Source organism: Manis pentadactyla, chromosome 4 (genome assembly GCF_030020395.1).
Source record: "Manis pentadactyla isolate mManPen7 chromosome 4, mManPen7.hap1, whole genome shotgun sequence".
Taxonomy (NCBI): domain Eukaryota; kingdom Metazoa; phylum Chordata; class Mammalia; order Pholidota; family Manidae; genus Manis; species Manis pentadactyla.
The window spans coordinates 69328181-69344091 of record NC_080022.1 but is presented as its reverse complement, the minus strand read 5'-3'; the positions used below and the strand labels follow the sequence as shown (position 1 = coordinate 69344091).

Here is a 15911-nt window from a genome sequence, read left to right as displayed (position 1 = left end):
TTAGACTCTTCCATAGATACTATAAATTTTTGACTAAATTATTAGAGTTCATTACATGTTTTGTTAACTTTCATTTAAACTGTTAACGTTACAGTATTTCACTCGTTTCAAGGATTATAAAACATATTCAGTCTTTTTTATAGGTACTTGCATTTTTATAAAATGTATATTTCATAAGATTTGATAATAAAGATTTGTATTTTGTGAGATTTGATAATAAAGATTTTAAAAGACTAAATTAAAAAGTTATTTGAAATCTATGATCATAATGCGTATTACCCTAATCTGGAGACTTATTCATATATTCTACACATAATATGGCCTATTAAAAAAATATTCTCAAATAGACGCAGGAACAATATATACACATTTACTCTTAACATATATATATAAATGAACAGAGGATATTATACAATAATTCATATTATTTTTTATTATTCATTCAAGAATATTTAATAAAATTCTCTGATCACTTACGAAGGATGTCAGGCTTATTTTAAACTGAAAGGCAGTTACCAATTTACTTCTTTGTCATAAACATCCACAATATAAGAAAAATAATAATTTTACAATAATTAACTTCTCAATAACAGATTTTCTTTGTTTATGGATTCAAATTTTATTATTTTAAAGACCACTCAGTAGTCTAGCTTTGAATTTAACAATGAGTAGAACTTACCCTAGCTGTGCCTTTCCAATAACCTCTCAGAAGTTATGCACCCTGTGACAGACAGTTACTGCTCCTCACTTAACAATTTCCCTGGAATGAATTCTGCAGTAACCCTTACCTCACTGTGAAGGGAGCTGTGGCATTTGAGGGAAAAGGGTAATGGAGTGCAATATCAGATTCCACTTTCCAGTGCTTTTCATATTTAGCACTGAATATGAAAAGAAATCTTTTTATCATATTATTGAGGACGATGAAGTAAAGTTGGCAGTAAGGATGCCCATCAATAATTCTATGGGAAATGAGCATTTGTAAATTTTGTAAAACATACCATCATAATCCTATTGAAGTGTAATTGCTGTTGCTAATATTCTTAACCTGATATGAAAATGCTCTGCATAAATGTAGCAGAGACTTGTTAAGATTACACATGACCATGCTGAGAGGTTAATACTTACACAAAAGCCTATGCCATTACCATAAATCTTCACTAGACAAGTTTCCTTACTTAGAGGGTCATTGTGTGTAACAGTAACAATTTGACTATTCACATTATTAGAGACTTGCTAGTAAAATAGTAAATACCTAAAAATGAATTTGATTAAGAAACAAAGCCTCTTAAAATGAAAATAAATATTTTACTTGTCATATCATTTCTTGGTAAACTAAAGGAAAACATTAATTATTAATCACCTCTTTTCAAGGATGCATAAGTAGATAGATAAGCTTTTTCTTCTCTAAACAAATTCTGAAAAAATGTTACTAGGCCAAAATGTAAAAATAAAAATACTCATTTTTTAGTTGAATTTAATACAATACCCTATCCTTAAATTTCCTGGCACAATTAGGTATATGCAGGTAGTGTGAAACATTTTGCTCACCAAAAAGATCCAAATGCTCCTAAAGGCTTTCACCGATTACCAAAACACCTGATCGCAAAACTCTCAAGTATTTGAGCATCCGACCTATAATTTCTTAGAAATTTAGTTGACATGAGGTTCATAAATAGAAATGTTTTTAATCAACGACTGTCTCTCTTGTCTGCATTCATTTATTTTCCAAGTTAATCAGTTTTCAAATCCATTTAATGTTAGGTCCTTTCTGGTAGTTTCCCTGTTTTAAGTGTCACTGCACTAACTGGTCCGTTGTAGGAAGTAAACGTCATTAATCCAAAGTGATCCTTTTGTTTTTAGAAAAGAACATATGAAACCCATCTAATTTGATATATTAATTAAATGTAGAGGAACGTAATTTACTACTTACTATTTAGTGATTGTTTTATGATATTTACATAATCTGGAAAATCATCTAAAAAATTCAGGTCACTCTTAACAATTATTAGATATTTAAACAAGACACACTTCTGCAGTGATCATCCCAGAGCTTTAGCCAATCTTTTAAAAAAGTCTGCATCTCAAAATGACTCTGATTCATTATCTTTCAAGTTATTTTTACTAATTAAGGAAAGGTAAAAAGGACATTTTTTATCTGAGAATACAGTAAACAATAAATACCTGCCATTTAGTACATTATATTTCATTATAATTTGGCTGATCTCAAAATGCTTCGCTTTCCTTAAAACAGCTTTTCTCAAATAAAAAAAATACGTTAATAAGATAATATTTTTCTTAAGATACATTATCAATTTATACTGCCTTGATTATTTTATCTCATATACAAGCTCCCTCTACAGGTAATAACAAGGGTTAGCAAATATTTGAAACATGTAAGCAGTTGCCTGTGTACAGGCAGACCACGGTGGTATAAAACACTATCATCTAACACTGTTCCCTCCTCTTTACCAATTATCTAATTAAAATAACTGCTTTTGAAAATTTGTGGTTAAACATGATTATTCTTGACCTTCAACTTGGTTAAGAATACAGCTTTAAGCAGGCAGGATACACCAACTTTTCACAGTCACTCATGAGCAACTCTCCCAAAGTGTATTTCAAGGAAAAGAAAACACTACCTTGCTTACACAGCGCCAGTATGAAATGAGACCACTTAAAACAAAGCTGTTCAACTTGTTTGTATGACGCATCTTCTGATCACAAAGTCCACAAAGATGGCATTTTAGGACTGATTTATAGTGAAAAGTTAAAAGATCAATTTTAAATGAATACAGTAATGACATTTTCTTCTTATTTAGGATAATTCTAAAACTTAAAACTGGGCAGTATTTACTTCTGAAATATGAATCTACTTTCATTAATTCAATACAAAAAAGAAGAAAAACTTGTTTGGTTTGCAAAATGCTCTTTGCCACTCCATACTTTTTTTCAGAATCTGTTTTAGATTTCTGGTTACACTCTCCTCTGCCATATTCCTTTTCCCATGTATACAGAGATAAGGTGAAGCTTTGCCAAGAGAGCCACAAAAATAGAAAAAAGGAAAAATTGCTGCTGGGCAATGTTTGATGTCTTCCTCCTCTACAATTTCCCCCTTCCAACATGCACACACCACTTTTATAAAATGCAAGAAATAACTGGAAATTTGAGGCAAATTCAGTTTGACGTACTTATAAATGAACTGACAGCTTTAAGCTGAGATCTTTATTGAACAAATGAAAATTATAAAAGATACGCTAACTTTCATGCTAAAACATACAGAAATATTATGCAGAAATATCAGTATTATTTATTTGTTCCACTTAAAGAAAATAAGGTTAAGGGGAAAAACAAGTATTTTGCTTAAGAAAAAGAAATAAATTTTGTTTCACTTATATTTTTAAATATTCAGGCATAGACCTAATTAAAAGCCAGTGATAATACGAAAAGTAGCTTCCATCAAGGCTATGGACATCATAGCATTTGCAGCAGAAAAAACAGGGTCGGGGGAAGAAAGTCCCTACTGTTTATCTACAGAGCTATCCACAGGAAACACCTATATCCAAATACATATTACCTTTCTCATGACATTCACAGAAGTTTGAAAAAAACAAAAATTGTCATGTTCTTAGTAAAAGTGAAAACGTCTAGGACACCATAATTTTAATGTAATTTTTATGTGCTGATGCATCAGAAGCAAAATGAAGTGTTTTAGAATTATGCTCATCTCTTAAAATGGAAAACAAGATATACAAAATGTACTGATGCTTCACTTACTACATTAGGCCTGTGTCAAAATCTATGAAAATACATACACTGAGATACATCACCAAAATTAGTGTTTCCCAAACTACCTTGGACATTAACCACAGGTTAACCAGGAATGTGAATAATCAAAACATACCATAAGCATCTTGAGATTAAGAACTCAAAGAGAGTGAAGAAAATGTTATATGAGAAATGTGTTCCATAATATCTAATCAATAACCACAGTAATAAACAGTATAAAATGACAGGCTTTTAATGCAGAGGAGTAAAATTTCCACCTGGAAGTTAACAGTAGAGTAATAAAAATATAATTCCAAATAAGAAATAATTTGCTTCAAAATTAAAGACATGGGGAAAGTCATTTTCCACGATTTTTTAATGTACTTTAGTTGAGAACTGATTAAGTATAAAATGAATGTATCAACTGAAGACCTTATCTAAAATCTTGCAATGACTCATTTATTATATGGAGAACTGGTGTCACAGTATTTAAGAATAAATGATTAAAATTAGAGTTTATAAACAAAAAAGGAGAATACTCCTGTTCCTCTATAGCCAGACACTGTTTACTATCCTCTACAAGAGAAAGCATTAGTCAAAAAAAGGTCATTTAGCCACCTCAAACAGAGAAGAAGCATTTTTGACAGTGCTTGGGTTAAATTATTCTGTTATCTAAATCCAGAGTAATTAATCTGTTTAAGGCATGGACTAATATTAAAATACCTAAAAAATGATGCAAAGTGTGGATAGTACAACATTTTATGATCCAAAGGCAGGAAATACCTTTGAGAACAAAATAGAAATTAAATAAATTATATTATTTTCAAAACTAGTTTAAAAACAGGTATTTTAATCATACATATTTTACATTTTAAACCAATTTTTAGACAGTTAACTGTCAAGAAATATTGCTATATACAAGGGAACCGAATATAAATTGCATGCTATGTATGTACATGTTTATATATATTTGACCAAAAAATGAGTTGATAGTATTATCTAATAACTAAAGAACAAAACTAAACCCTTTTCTTTTTATTAGGTACCTCATAGGTTCATTCTTCATTACTTCTACAACGGCTAAAAATTTTACTATTCATCCAGAAAAAGATAAGGGTTTTTACCTGGTTTCATTTTATCAAAATAATATGTTTGAATCCATTTAAATCTAAAGTTAACCATCTTTTCAACTTCTCTCTCTCCTGGCCAAGAACAAACAAGTTCATTTTATCTGTTTCTTTTTTCTACTATGAGATTAAAAAAAGACATTTTTGAAGTTACATAACCCATCAAAACAGAATTAAGATTGGTCATTATTTCAGGTATTAATTTCTGCTTGAACTGCCTACTTTTAATCTTATATTTCTATTTTTATTAAAGTATTGAATCTATCCTTTAAAAAAGTCTCCCAAAGATTTTTCAGCTTTAAATCAGATTCTTTTAAAGCAATTAATTTCAATACTGAAATTCAGAGATTAAGGTTTAATTCCTGTGTGTTCATTTTAATGTTTATAATGTACTCCTCACAGATTGGAAAAATCAATGACAAGACCAACAGGGGCCTGTTTTGCTCAGCATACTTTTTCTTGTCAGGTAGTGATTAATGCTGTGCTCTGTAGAGGGAGACATTACATCCGGGCTAAAACAGACCTAAATTTTACCCTCAGGCAGAAATCTGATTTAAACATCTCTATTTAAAGTGACATTTGTCCTCCCTTTTCAACTGGTTTCCCCAGAAATTCCAGGAAGTTGACTTCATGACCTAAAAACAGCCGGGTGGCTGTGAGCGGTAGTTGTGTTTGTTCTTGCACTTTGGTAAATTTGGTGTCAGAGTGAATCAAGGTGGTAATAAAACAGGTGCCGAGCTATCTGCTGCCATGAATCCCATGCCACTTTACTGCTACGAGAATTTAGGATCCAAGAGTTACGTATAATTCTAGAGTCAGTAGTAAAAATTTCTAAAATGTGTTTATGTTGCTGATAATAACCTAGCTATCCCTACTAATGGACTAGGTTTCTTTTGATTCATTAAATCACATCTGATATTTCACGTATACTGATCTGAAATACCAATCACAAATTCTAAAATTCAGAAAAGCAACTACTAAAAAACAAACTTCTAAAACAAATGAGAAAATGCAAGTGGAAATAGTTTCTTCTACATCATGTAATAGCTTCCATAAAAATATAACAAAGAAAAAAAGATGTTCACATAACAAAAGTCACCAACCAAACAAGATATATACATATTAAAATAGGTGCCAATATCCTTACACTGTGAAACATGGTACCTTTTCATATTATTAAACAATTTAGACACTGATAGCAAGTTCCTACTAACCAAGGTAATCTAATTTCTGTTGCTTTTCAATGTAAATTGATTTTTTTTCTTTTTTTCCTTTTAGCCGTCCTGGTAACTGAACAAATTTATACAATCCTCCACAAAGACAAACTGTATTACTTCATAAAACTGCATTTTTGTTGCAATTAAACAAATTGTATTTAAACTTGCTCTGTGCTTCCAAAGCAATCAATAACATTTTCCTGTAAGCTGCACTTTACTTGCAGGTGTTAGGCACTTGTCTCCTTCATTTGATCTCCCTTTTTTAAAAATAATTTTTATTTGTAAATATGGGAGTTTTTTCCTAAGAAATAGCTTTGTAAAAATTGTTGGATAAGAATCTGTTGGATAGTATCTGCAAATTATTGCCTACTATTCCATCAAATAAATGACCTAAAAAGATATTTTAAGTACTTTCGGTTGATTAGGACCTTTTCTTATGACACAATTGATCCATTTAAAAAATACATACATACTTCAAAATACTATTTAGATTTTTTTTCCCTAGCTTATAATACACACTTAACAATACATTTAACAAAGACTATATACTAAACTCAAAATACCACACTAAAGTCTTGAATAAAATTCAAGAATTAAAGAGCCTAGTTATTAACTACTCCTTTAAAAGTTATCACGCTAGGTCAAGAAAAATGTCATTATTTTAGGATTGTTTAATTTCCTAATTCCAATTAGCTATCTCTATGTTAAACAATCCATTTATTTAACCTTTTTCTTAAAGCATTAAAAAAAATCTATTTGACCAATCTTGAGTAGCAGATTTCAGAGACCAGTCTCAATTTTTCTGATAACATCGTCTAATTACAGTAATCTAGGTGATTAAATACTTTTCAACCTTTCAACCTTCAATCAAGAATTATTTGAAGAGATGAATATTTGGGTGGGGCTATAGACTAATTAGTGTTATGTAAGAGAAGTCAACTAAGCTATGATTTTAATCTACCTTTAAAACAGAAATGTTTTTAATCTTTCTTGAAAATAGTTACAAGACAGTTATCTATTTAGGGAATGTGAACTAATATTTAAACAAATTACCTTAGGAACTAATACAACCAAAACAAACAGGCTTTCAAGTCCTTTTCAGGTGAACAGCTAAAGTTGCTATTTTTAACACTTGATTAAAATAATCAATTCCTGAATTTTTTTAGACAGGCATTGTTTTTACAAATAATCTGATGAATCTTTTCCATAATTATGCATTTTATTTCTAAAATTTACTAGCTTGAAAGTAAGTCCACTTGAATTGTACATGAGCCTTTTCTGCAGAAAAGCAGATGTCAAAGGTGTAGCTCTCCTTCAAGACTCGGAATCAGATACAGTGAGAACATCAAGAGGCAAAAGTGTACAGTATTTAGGGAAACTTTTCATTAAAAAAGCAACAGTATATGACATTAAAGTTTTCAAATTTCCAAAACTGTATTTTATTCCTAATCTAGGAATAGTTAATCTGTGCTTCTAAATATTACCAACTGGGAAAGTAGTATGGATTATTAAAATGAAAAACAGATTTCTCTCAGGTAGGAACAAGGGTTTATCCCATACCCTTAGAATAAATTGTAATGCTCTCTTCATCTCAAATTGCACCCGTCAATAAACTAAGAGTTATTTGAATACTTATTCCGAAAAGTTAGGTCAAATAAATATTTTGATATAAAACAGAGCAATTACACTTTACTACTGTTGTGTACTGCTCTAGTTACCTCCTGACCTCCCCACCATCTCAGTCTTAGCCCCAATATTCCTATATTACTTAAGACATTAAAAATGTTATTTTAAATTTTTAATGAAACACAGAAAGCTTAAATAATGATGAAATGAAGATCTAACCAAAAGTGTCCTTGATTTTGAAAGCTGGGCTCTTACTAATTTTAAGAAAGGAAACGCCCAAAAGCTTGGTGCTATCGTTTCTGCTGATTGTGAAAACTGCAGCAATAAAAACTCCAATTGCTCATCTTAAATTAAGACCTGTGATACTCCATGTGAGATCTGTATATTTATATTAGCTTTTATAACATTTGGAAGTTTTGTTGTCTGCTTTGATGTTAGTCCAATAATAAAGCAGAGTCAAAAGCCTGGAAAAATTACATTTATTGGAAATTCTCAAGTCAAAACCTGAAGTAACTGGTTTGTTCTACCCCATATGATCCAACATTCTGATTTCCCCAACTACCTGCTCCCAGAGCTATCTTCATTTCTAAATTTGTTTTCTGTTGCCAACACATACTAACCCACAATGATTGAAAATGACAGCTGAAGTGCTTCTATATAACACATTACTTTTTCCCTAAGTATTACAATTTTGTCACCAAAATGTTCATCTTCTCACTGCATTTCACCTTCATAGATTTGCTGAATTTGGGATCACCAACACATAAAATGAAGAGCAATGTTTTCAAGACAATTTTAATTATTACTAAGAGCTCTAAGAATGTGTTTTCTTTATAGCAGTCTTCAATCAAAGCAGACTAGTAAACAGCAACTTAAGTGCAGTAATGGCAATTACGTCAACGTGAGCATTTTTACCTCGAAAGCACCTCTTCGACAACTGAAGGGATCAAATAAACTATCATAAAATTATTTCAGAGTAATATATACAATTTGAATGCCATTTAAAAAAAAGTCAATCTGAAAGAAATTATCCTATTAAACTGGAAACTAAAAATGTTAGGCAATTTTAATGATTTTTTCCCCTCCAAAGTTGTTTATTAGAGTTAATTTCCACTATTAAAATAAAAATGAGTCGTCTGAGCATTAAAAAAAGCCTTCCTCCAAAGAAGTAGTTATCAATTCACATTCAAAATCAACCAGCCATCTAAAAACTACAAAAAATATGAGCTTACAACCCTCCAAAACCTTCCCTTAGATTCAGCTCCTTCTTAAAACTAGGTTTTAGGAAATTTTAAACTAGATAAATAAAACAATACTTTCCCAGAAGTTGAAGATAAAAGTTCTTCTCCCTTGACCCTTCTGTCTGCCATAAAATGACCCATATGACCCAATACTTGTTCTTGTTTCTTCATTCATGGATATTGAGTTAAAAGAAATTCAAAGAACATATCTCTCTGGAACGTTAAGAACACATTGGGAAAAACGCTATATATAGTAAAAATAAACCAACTGTGAGCTGAATTTTTTAATTCAGTTTGATAAAATACAAGTTGAGGCAAAATGATATTCAAACGTCTCCTAAATACAATTGACAAAAAAATATGAGTATCACTTACAAACCTTTTTCAAACTAATACTGGCAACAGAAGTTTGCATTAACAAAGCTGATGTTGAGTTTTAATATTCAAAACCCTGAACTGATTTTTCCTATTAACTTAGCAAGTGTATTAAAATTAGTTTCCTAGGTGTGTTATCACAAGGTTTCTATTTACAAACTAATTAAAAGCCTTTCCCATTGTACTAATTATGAAAAAGTGTAGGCCATATTAAAGTATTAAGCTAGAAGGAAAAGCTTTCTTCCACTGAAGGGACCCCAAAAAACAGGCAACAGTGACTATCATAAAATAAAGGTCACCCTTTTTCCAGGAACAAACCATTTATCAATAGAAAATAATAGTCTTGCCATTTGCAAGGGCTCCACGGCAATAGACAATGTTTTTCGCTCACGTAATTACAAAACAGTAAAAGTTCAGAAACACAGCCTGAATCCACCTCCCTACTTTTACCCTTTACAATTCTCATTGCCCTTTGGGCCTCCGCTTGGAAGCAAATGGAAGACGGGCTGAAGTTTTCTCAATTGAGCTGATGCTAAGAAACCTTTGATATGCTAATAGCCCCTTCAAACGGTAAGAATTCACACTTGCATTAATTCAAACAATTTGTGCAGAATGATGTGAAATGGCACCTCTTTTAGAGGCAAGTAACAAAAGGAGAGAATCGGAATATCTGAAGAAACTAAACAACAGAACATTTGTTCTGCAGTATTCTATCATTGCACACATTTATTGGAGGGTGGAGGGAGGAACAACAAAAAGTTCCATAACACACCTGAAGGGAAGTAGATTCTCTTACAAACGGTTTCAAGTGTTAGAAAGATACTAAATTTAAAGTTACAAAGTTACCTTTTGCCTAGGTCAAGTGCCCCATCACAACTTGGAATGTTGCCCAAAAACTATCCTATTTTTCTGCTATGGACGCATATTGCCCCCTTAGTGCCTATCTTTAAAGATTTGACCAAGACCAAACCTGATTTTAGTAAAAGACATCCCAACAGGCAATTATTTACCAAACTGATGTGACTTTTCTTCATTGTGCAACTGGAGATGAGCAAAGAGCGAAATCGGTGGGGCCCATTCCAGACACAAACACTGACGGAGAAATGAATGGACCAACCACGTCCGTTAAATCTACGCCACTGGAAAGGGGAAGAGCGAAGTACACACACGGTAAAGACTGAGGAGGAAATTTAAGAATTGGGGGCGGGGGTGGGGGGGGAGTGCCTTAGAACCTGGCCTTTGTAACGGGAACCATATGGCTGGTGACTGCGGCTCAGACGCTCCCAAGGCTGCTGGGAGAAGCTGCTAAGCAGCCTGACACCTTTCAAGAAACAGGAGGAAAACATTTCGTCGGTCTGAATCGAGACAACAGTTAGTATCAGCAAGAACAGAATGAGGGGACCAGGGGAAAGGGAAAGGTTGAGGAGGATAGAGTTTATAGAAAATGGGGAAAGACGACCGACACAGCAGGATTTGTCCCTCCAACTATGCTTTTTAAAAGACTAAGTTCACAGAGGATAATAAATATATGTAAGACACACTTTCCTTAGCCTCCGCTTAGCGACACTTTGGCACAATGTAAAGCTTCCAGCGATTTCCCCTAACCCGAGCCCCGTAGTTGGGCGAAACGAACAAACTTTACTGATAGCAAGCGAAGGGGACTCTCAAGCGTGGTCCCCACTGCCGGGGGGCGTTCGTCGCTTCGCTCGCCCTCGCCTGCACAGATGGTCGGGTCGCCCCAGTCAAACAAGCAGCCCACGCTCGGTCAGCCCCAGGGTCTTCCCTTTCCGCGCGCCACCTCCACCCCACCTTTTCCTCCTAGCTACTCCCCACCTGGCACCCCAGGCTTCCCCAGGCTCGCAGCCTCGCAGCCCCACAGCCAAGCAAGAGCCCACACCCCGTTAACTTCTCCCGCAGGCCCAGCGCAGCCCGCTGCTGCCCTCTCACTGCGAGCCCGGGAGCCTCTCTGCCCTCCCCGGGGCCCGTCGGGGCCCGGCCTCGCCACCCTCCCGCCCCGCCGGGCCGCCGCTAATTGTTGCCAGCCCCGGCCGGCCCGGCCCCATCTGGCTGCGCTTTGCTGTCATCCTCGCCTCTCCGCACCACCGAACCACCAACCAGAAGAAACGACAACCCGCAACAACTCATCCAAGCCCTCCCCCACCGCCCACTTCCCCTGAACTCGCTCACAGCGCTCGGCCTCCCGGGACCGGTCCGAAGGCGGGCGGGGCGGTAGGGGACAGGGCCCCGCACACCTAGCCGAGCAGCCCCGCCGAGGGCGCGCCTCACATTCCCCTCCCCACAGTGGCTGTGAGAGCGCCAACGGCACCTTCGGACCCAGCTTTCCGAAAATCAAAAATGCATAACCCAGCCCTACTCCCCCATCCTACCCGACCCCACCCCACACGGTGCCCCCTGCAAACTAGACTGATGCCTCCATAGATTGATGCCTCGAGAGCCCAGAGCGTTACAACTGCTCCGGAGAAAAGCAGCAGGCTGGACAGGGCTGGGAGTTTCTGCGTATCGATTTCGGAGGGAAGGTGGGGGGCGGAGGGAGCAGCCGGAGCGAGCGCGGGTCTCCCCCTTGGCCCGGCCGAACATAAACAAACGTGCGAGCCCCAACTAACTCGCGGCGCCCTCCACCTCAGCAACCACCCCCGGGCGGGAGGCGCAAAGCAAACAGGTCCCCGAAGCCAGGCACAGAGGCACATTGTTCGCTCCCGCGGCTCTTACCTCGGTCTGAGAGCGCGCCCCGGGGGCGAGCCGTCTGGCGCCGGGGCCGCGCGGGGTGAGGAGCAAAGGGCAGCGACGGCCCCGGGCGGCGAGGGCCGAGGCCGGCCGCGAGCGTGTGGCCGGCCGCCGAGTCCGCGCTGGAGGCAGCGCCGCGGCTCGCCGGCCGGACTCCGCGCCCCGGCTCGGCGCGTCCTCCTGCTTGGCCGCCGCCGCCGCCGCCTCCTCCTCCAGCCAAGCAGCCAGAGCCGGGCGGCTCCTGGGGTTAGGTCAACATTTTCCCGCAGTTTCCCACACGGCGCTCCGCGAGAGGGGGGCTTTTACACACACGCACACTCCCCCAGACCGCGCGCTCCCTCAGAAAAATTTTTTTAAAAATTGGAATCGGAGCGAAAAAGGGTGGCGGACGCAAAAGCCCGACAGAGGTGCGCAGACTTGGGAGTCCCCTCGGAGCGGGGGCCGCGGGAGGGGCGGGCAGACGCCGGCGGCGCGAGGCCAACTCAGTTTATCAGGCGAAGCCCCTCAGTCCGCCCTCCGCGCCGGCCGGACTGGCATCCCTGGTGCCGACTCTGCGGCCTGGGGCGGGAGGCAGCGGCCGCCCCTCTTCACATTTCGGGTCTCCGGGCCGAGGCTGAGCAGTGGCCACTTGCCCCACGCAAGGCTGAAGGCGAGGGCGAGGGCGAGGGGAGGCAGGGAGGTGCACGGAAGAGCCACGGCACGCACAGCAACGGAGGGGAGATACCCCCCAACAATCCCAAGGAATTCTCCGGTAAGCTCCCGATTTCGCTCCAGCACCTCTGCGTGTGTGTGTGTGTGAGCGGCGAGAGAGTGAGAGGGAGAGAGAGGGAGAGAGGGAGCAGAGGGAGACGGGGGAGTAGGAAGTCCTGACACAGACTCTCGGCGAGGTCTGAACTGGAGTCACCTCCAGCCTCCTCCTCCTCCTCCCCAAATCCCCACCTACCCACCCCCCCACAGTTGGGCTAATCATATAAACATATTAGCGAGTATAGCGGCAAAGGACAAATCTCCCCCTCCTGATTTTTCCAGCAAGGGGCTCAGGCAAACTCAAAAGAAGATTACAGGCAGCTAAGTACAAAACGTGGAGCAGATAATCTATAACTCATTGCCGCCCAATGGCCATGTTCCACTCCATTTGAGCAGCTGCGGCGGCGGTGCGCCGAGCGGGCCGGGGGAGGGGAGCGAAAAGGGACACTTACAGGCTCGAGCTATTCGGGTGGCGGCCCAGCAGCCGCCCGAGGACAGGCCGGCCCCGGCTCCGCCAGCGGGGCGGCCTCTGGGCTGTCCGGGCGGCGGCGGCGGCGGCCAGGGACGCGCGCTCACGGCCACGGAACGCGCTCCGGAGGCGGCCTGCGGTGGCTAGCGCCCCTCCTCTCCCTCCCGGCCGGCTCACCCCCGCCCCCCACCCGGCCCCGGAGCTCCGCAGCCAGCCTCCCCCACCAACCAACACACCCATCCAACCCGTACCCCCACCCCTGCCAAACTCCACTCACTGCGCGCAGGGTCCTCCGCGCGCTCCGCCGGCGCGCGCTCTCCATCCTGTCCACACACACGCACTTTAAAAACATTTATTTTATTTCTGGGACGGGCGAAGGGTGTTGGGGAGAGTGCGGCGCTCCAGCCTCCCAGGCGGGGCGCAGGGGAATGGCCGGCGGCTCGGGGGCCCCCCTCCCCTCCCCTCTTCCCTCCAGGCCCAGGAGCTTTCTCCTTGCCTGCGCTTCGGAGAGGTGCCCGGGATGCGTCTTTTACCCACCCCGTCTCCAGGTTTTCTCTTTTCTCCACGCAGCGAGCTGGAGGCCCCGAAACTTTTAGTTTGCGCAGCCCTCCTTTTGTGTGACTGCTCCGAGGAGAAAGAACGTCTGTTCGCCGCGGCCGCCTCCGTCCGGCTGCGGCGCGCGGGGGAATCTCCAGGGTTAATGCGTCTTTGATACCTGAGATTTCCGGCGCGCTCGTTAATGAAAGTTACATTTTTTTTAATTGCGATGACTTTTTCTTTGTAGTTACAGAGAGCTAGCCAAACTTTGACTTTATTGACTATATTTCACAAGAACGTTTTGTTTGTTTTTGATTAAACCCACCAGGATAAGCAAAGGAAGGAAAGGAGACTACAAGGCTCTTTACTCGCAAGTGTATTCATCGTGTTGTTAGGTCTGTTTCCCTCATTTCCTTACATTGAAAATGCTTTTGCTCCTGTCCTCTGGCCACGCTTCCTTGCACCTCTCTATTGGTAGTGTCAGCCAACAGCCAGACAGCGCCAATGTTGGACCGCGCTGCAGAGAACAGACCACGAAGGAGCAAATCACGCTGGAAAAATGTTTAAAAGCTAGTTAAATGTCTGTCCGTCTGCATACGAAGAAAATCAAACCTGAATTTTTTTTTAATTAAAAAAGGTTTCTGAGCCGACAATGACTGTTTTCAGATGTATTTCTAAATCATTTCTTCTACTAATGATTGCAGCTATCAATTAGGGAAGCATGTTAACTTTGGTTTTCAAGAAAAACTGATTCTCGAAGATTTAAAACCTCTAAGAAATAGGATGAGACTTGAGCTTTGCTTTCAGAAACAATACGTACTTTTTGTTGCTGCGGGTATGTTGCAGTCATCATACTTCAGAAATCATTTCTAACAACAGTGCTATTAAAATGTCAACAGCAGATTGTTCAAAAGACCTGAAGACTCCAAATACCTATCAGTATTTTGTCACAAAGCCAGATATTTGTGGTACTGAAGTAAATCCAGCCATTGGTCAAGTTTGTTAGTAAAATACCCTAAGTTAAAAGTACATATTTTTATGCAAATAACTGAAACATGCCCTTTAGGTTGATTCATTATAATTCTCAAATTAAAACAAGAATCCTTAATGATCAAATCTATTGATGTTTTAGTATTCTCACCATTCCAAAAGATAAGAGGAGCCACTTAGAGCATGTGTACTTTAAACTATAAACTCTTCCATTTGGACTTTGTTAGATAACATAATTCAAATATTATCTATGCAAGATATAAACTAGTATGAAAAAAACACACTTATGCAGAGCTTGTGGGAAACCGTATTTTGTACTAAGTTTTTACATGTCAAAATTTATACATACAACAGTTCTACCTTGGAAAATTTAATCTGGCTACTTAAAATAGTTAAAAAGAAGGCAGTCTTACAGAATTAGACAGGAGAGGTCATTTATCACAGTCTCCTTTGGAATTTAAAATCATTCAAAATTGTAAACTAAGATGCATTAAACTAATAATAATTTGAATTTACTGAAATTTTGTAGCTCTTTCTTTTGTTCATCTTTGAAGATTTTTCACTCACTGGGGCATGATTCACAAGAAGCCCCAGTGAGTGCCTAGATCAGTCTAATCCTATTTTCTTTTGGAAAGCAAAACTTGGGCTGAAGTTTGTGAGCTTAGTAAGGAATCAATAGACAATTTTTGCCTGCATTAAGCTGGCCATATGTTGGCCCATTTACTTATTTATTTAACTCTCTCAGAATCTCTGGAAGAGCCCACTGTCTACATTTCATAGGCCTGACATTCTTTGATGCTCAGAGCCTGAATGACTCACTGTGTTCCTAAAGAGACTACATCACAAAAAAATGGAGGCTGCATGGGAGGGGGGAGACTTGTCAGAAGTGGGTTAAAACTAAAGGAGTAGAAAATACCTCATTCAAGTTTTTAATTTTAGTTTAATAGGATACATATTTTATAGAGTTCAAAGGGTTCAACACTTTTTTCCTAAGATATTAAACTTGTTATGTTTTTAAAGTTACACCTAAATGTATTCCTTCACTAGGCTAATGTTTTAAATATTAAAGAAT

At 39.2% G+C, this 15911-nt stretch overlaps 1 protein-coding gene and 1 long non-coding RNA gene across 17 annotated transcripts in view; one reads left to right on the top strand and one right to left on the bottom strand.

The window, feature by feature from the left end:
- ADGRL2 (adhesion G protein-coupled receptor L2) overlaps positions 1 to 15911 on the bottom strand; it is a 591965-nt gene that overhangs the window by 179192 nt on the left and 396862 nt on the right. The window contains exon 3 of one of the 16 annotated variants that reach the window (XM_057500353.1): positions 14268 to 14400. The exons of 13 other annotated variants lie outside the window; for them this stretch is intronic. The gene's annotated coding sequence lies outside the window, so the exon portion shown is untranslated. Of the gene's footprint in view, positions 1 to 12081; positions 12970 to 13295; positions 13445 to 14267; positions 14401 to 15911 lie in introns of those variants that run through there. 2 more of the 16 variants (XM_057500357.1, XM_057500355.1) reach the window with 2 other exon arrangements.
- The window catches only part of LOC130683373 (uncharacterized), a 165208-nt gene continuing 162058 nt past the window's right edge, over positions 12762 to 15911 (top strand). Inside the window, exon 1 of the long non-coding RNA XR_008997045.1 lies at positions 12762 to 12847. This is a non-coding gene — a long non-coding RNA (uncharacterized LOC130683373). The remainder of the gene's footprint in view (positions 12848 to 15911) is intronic.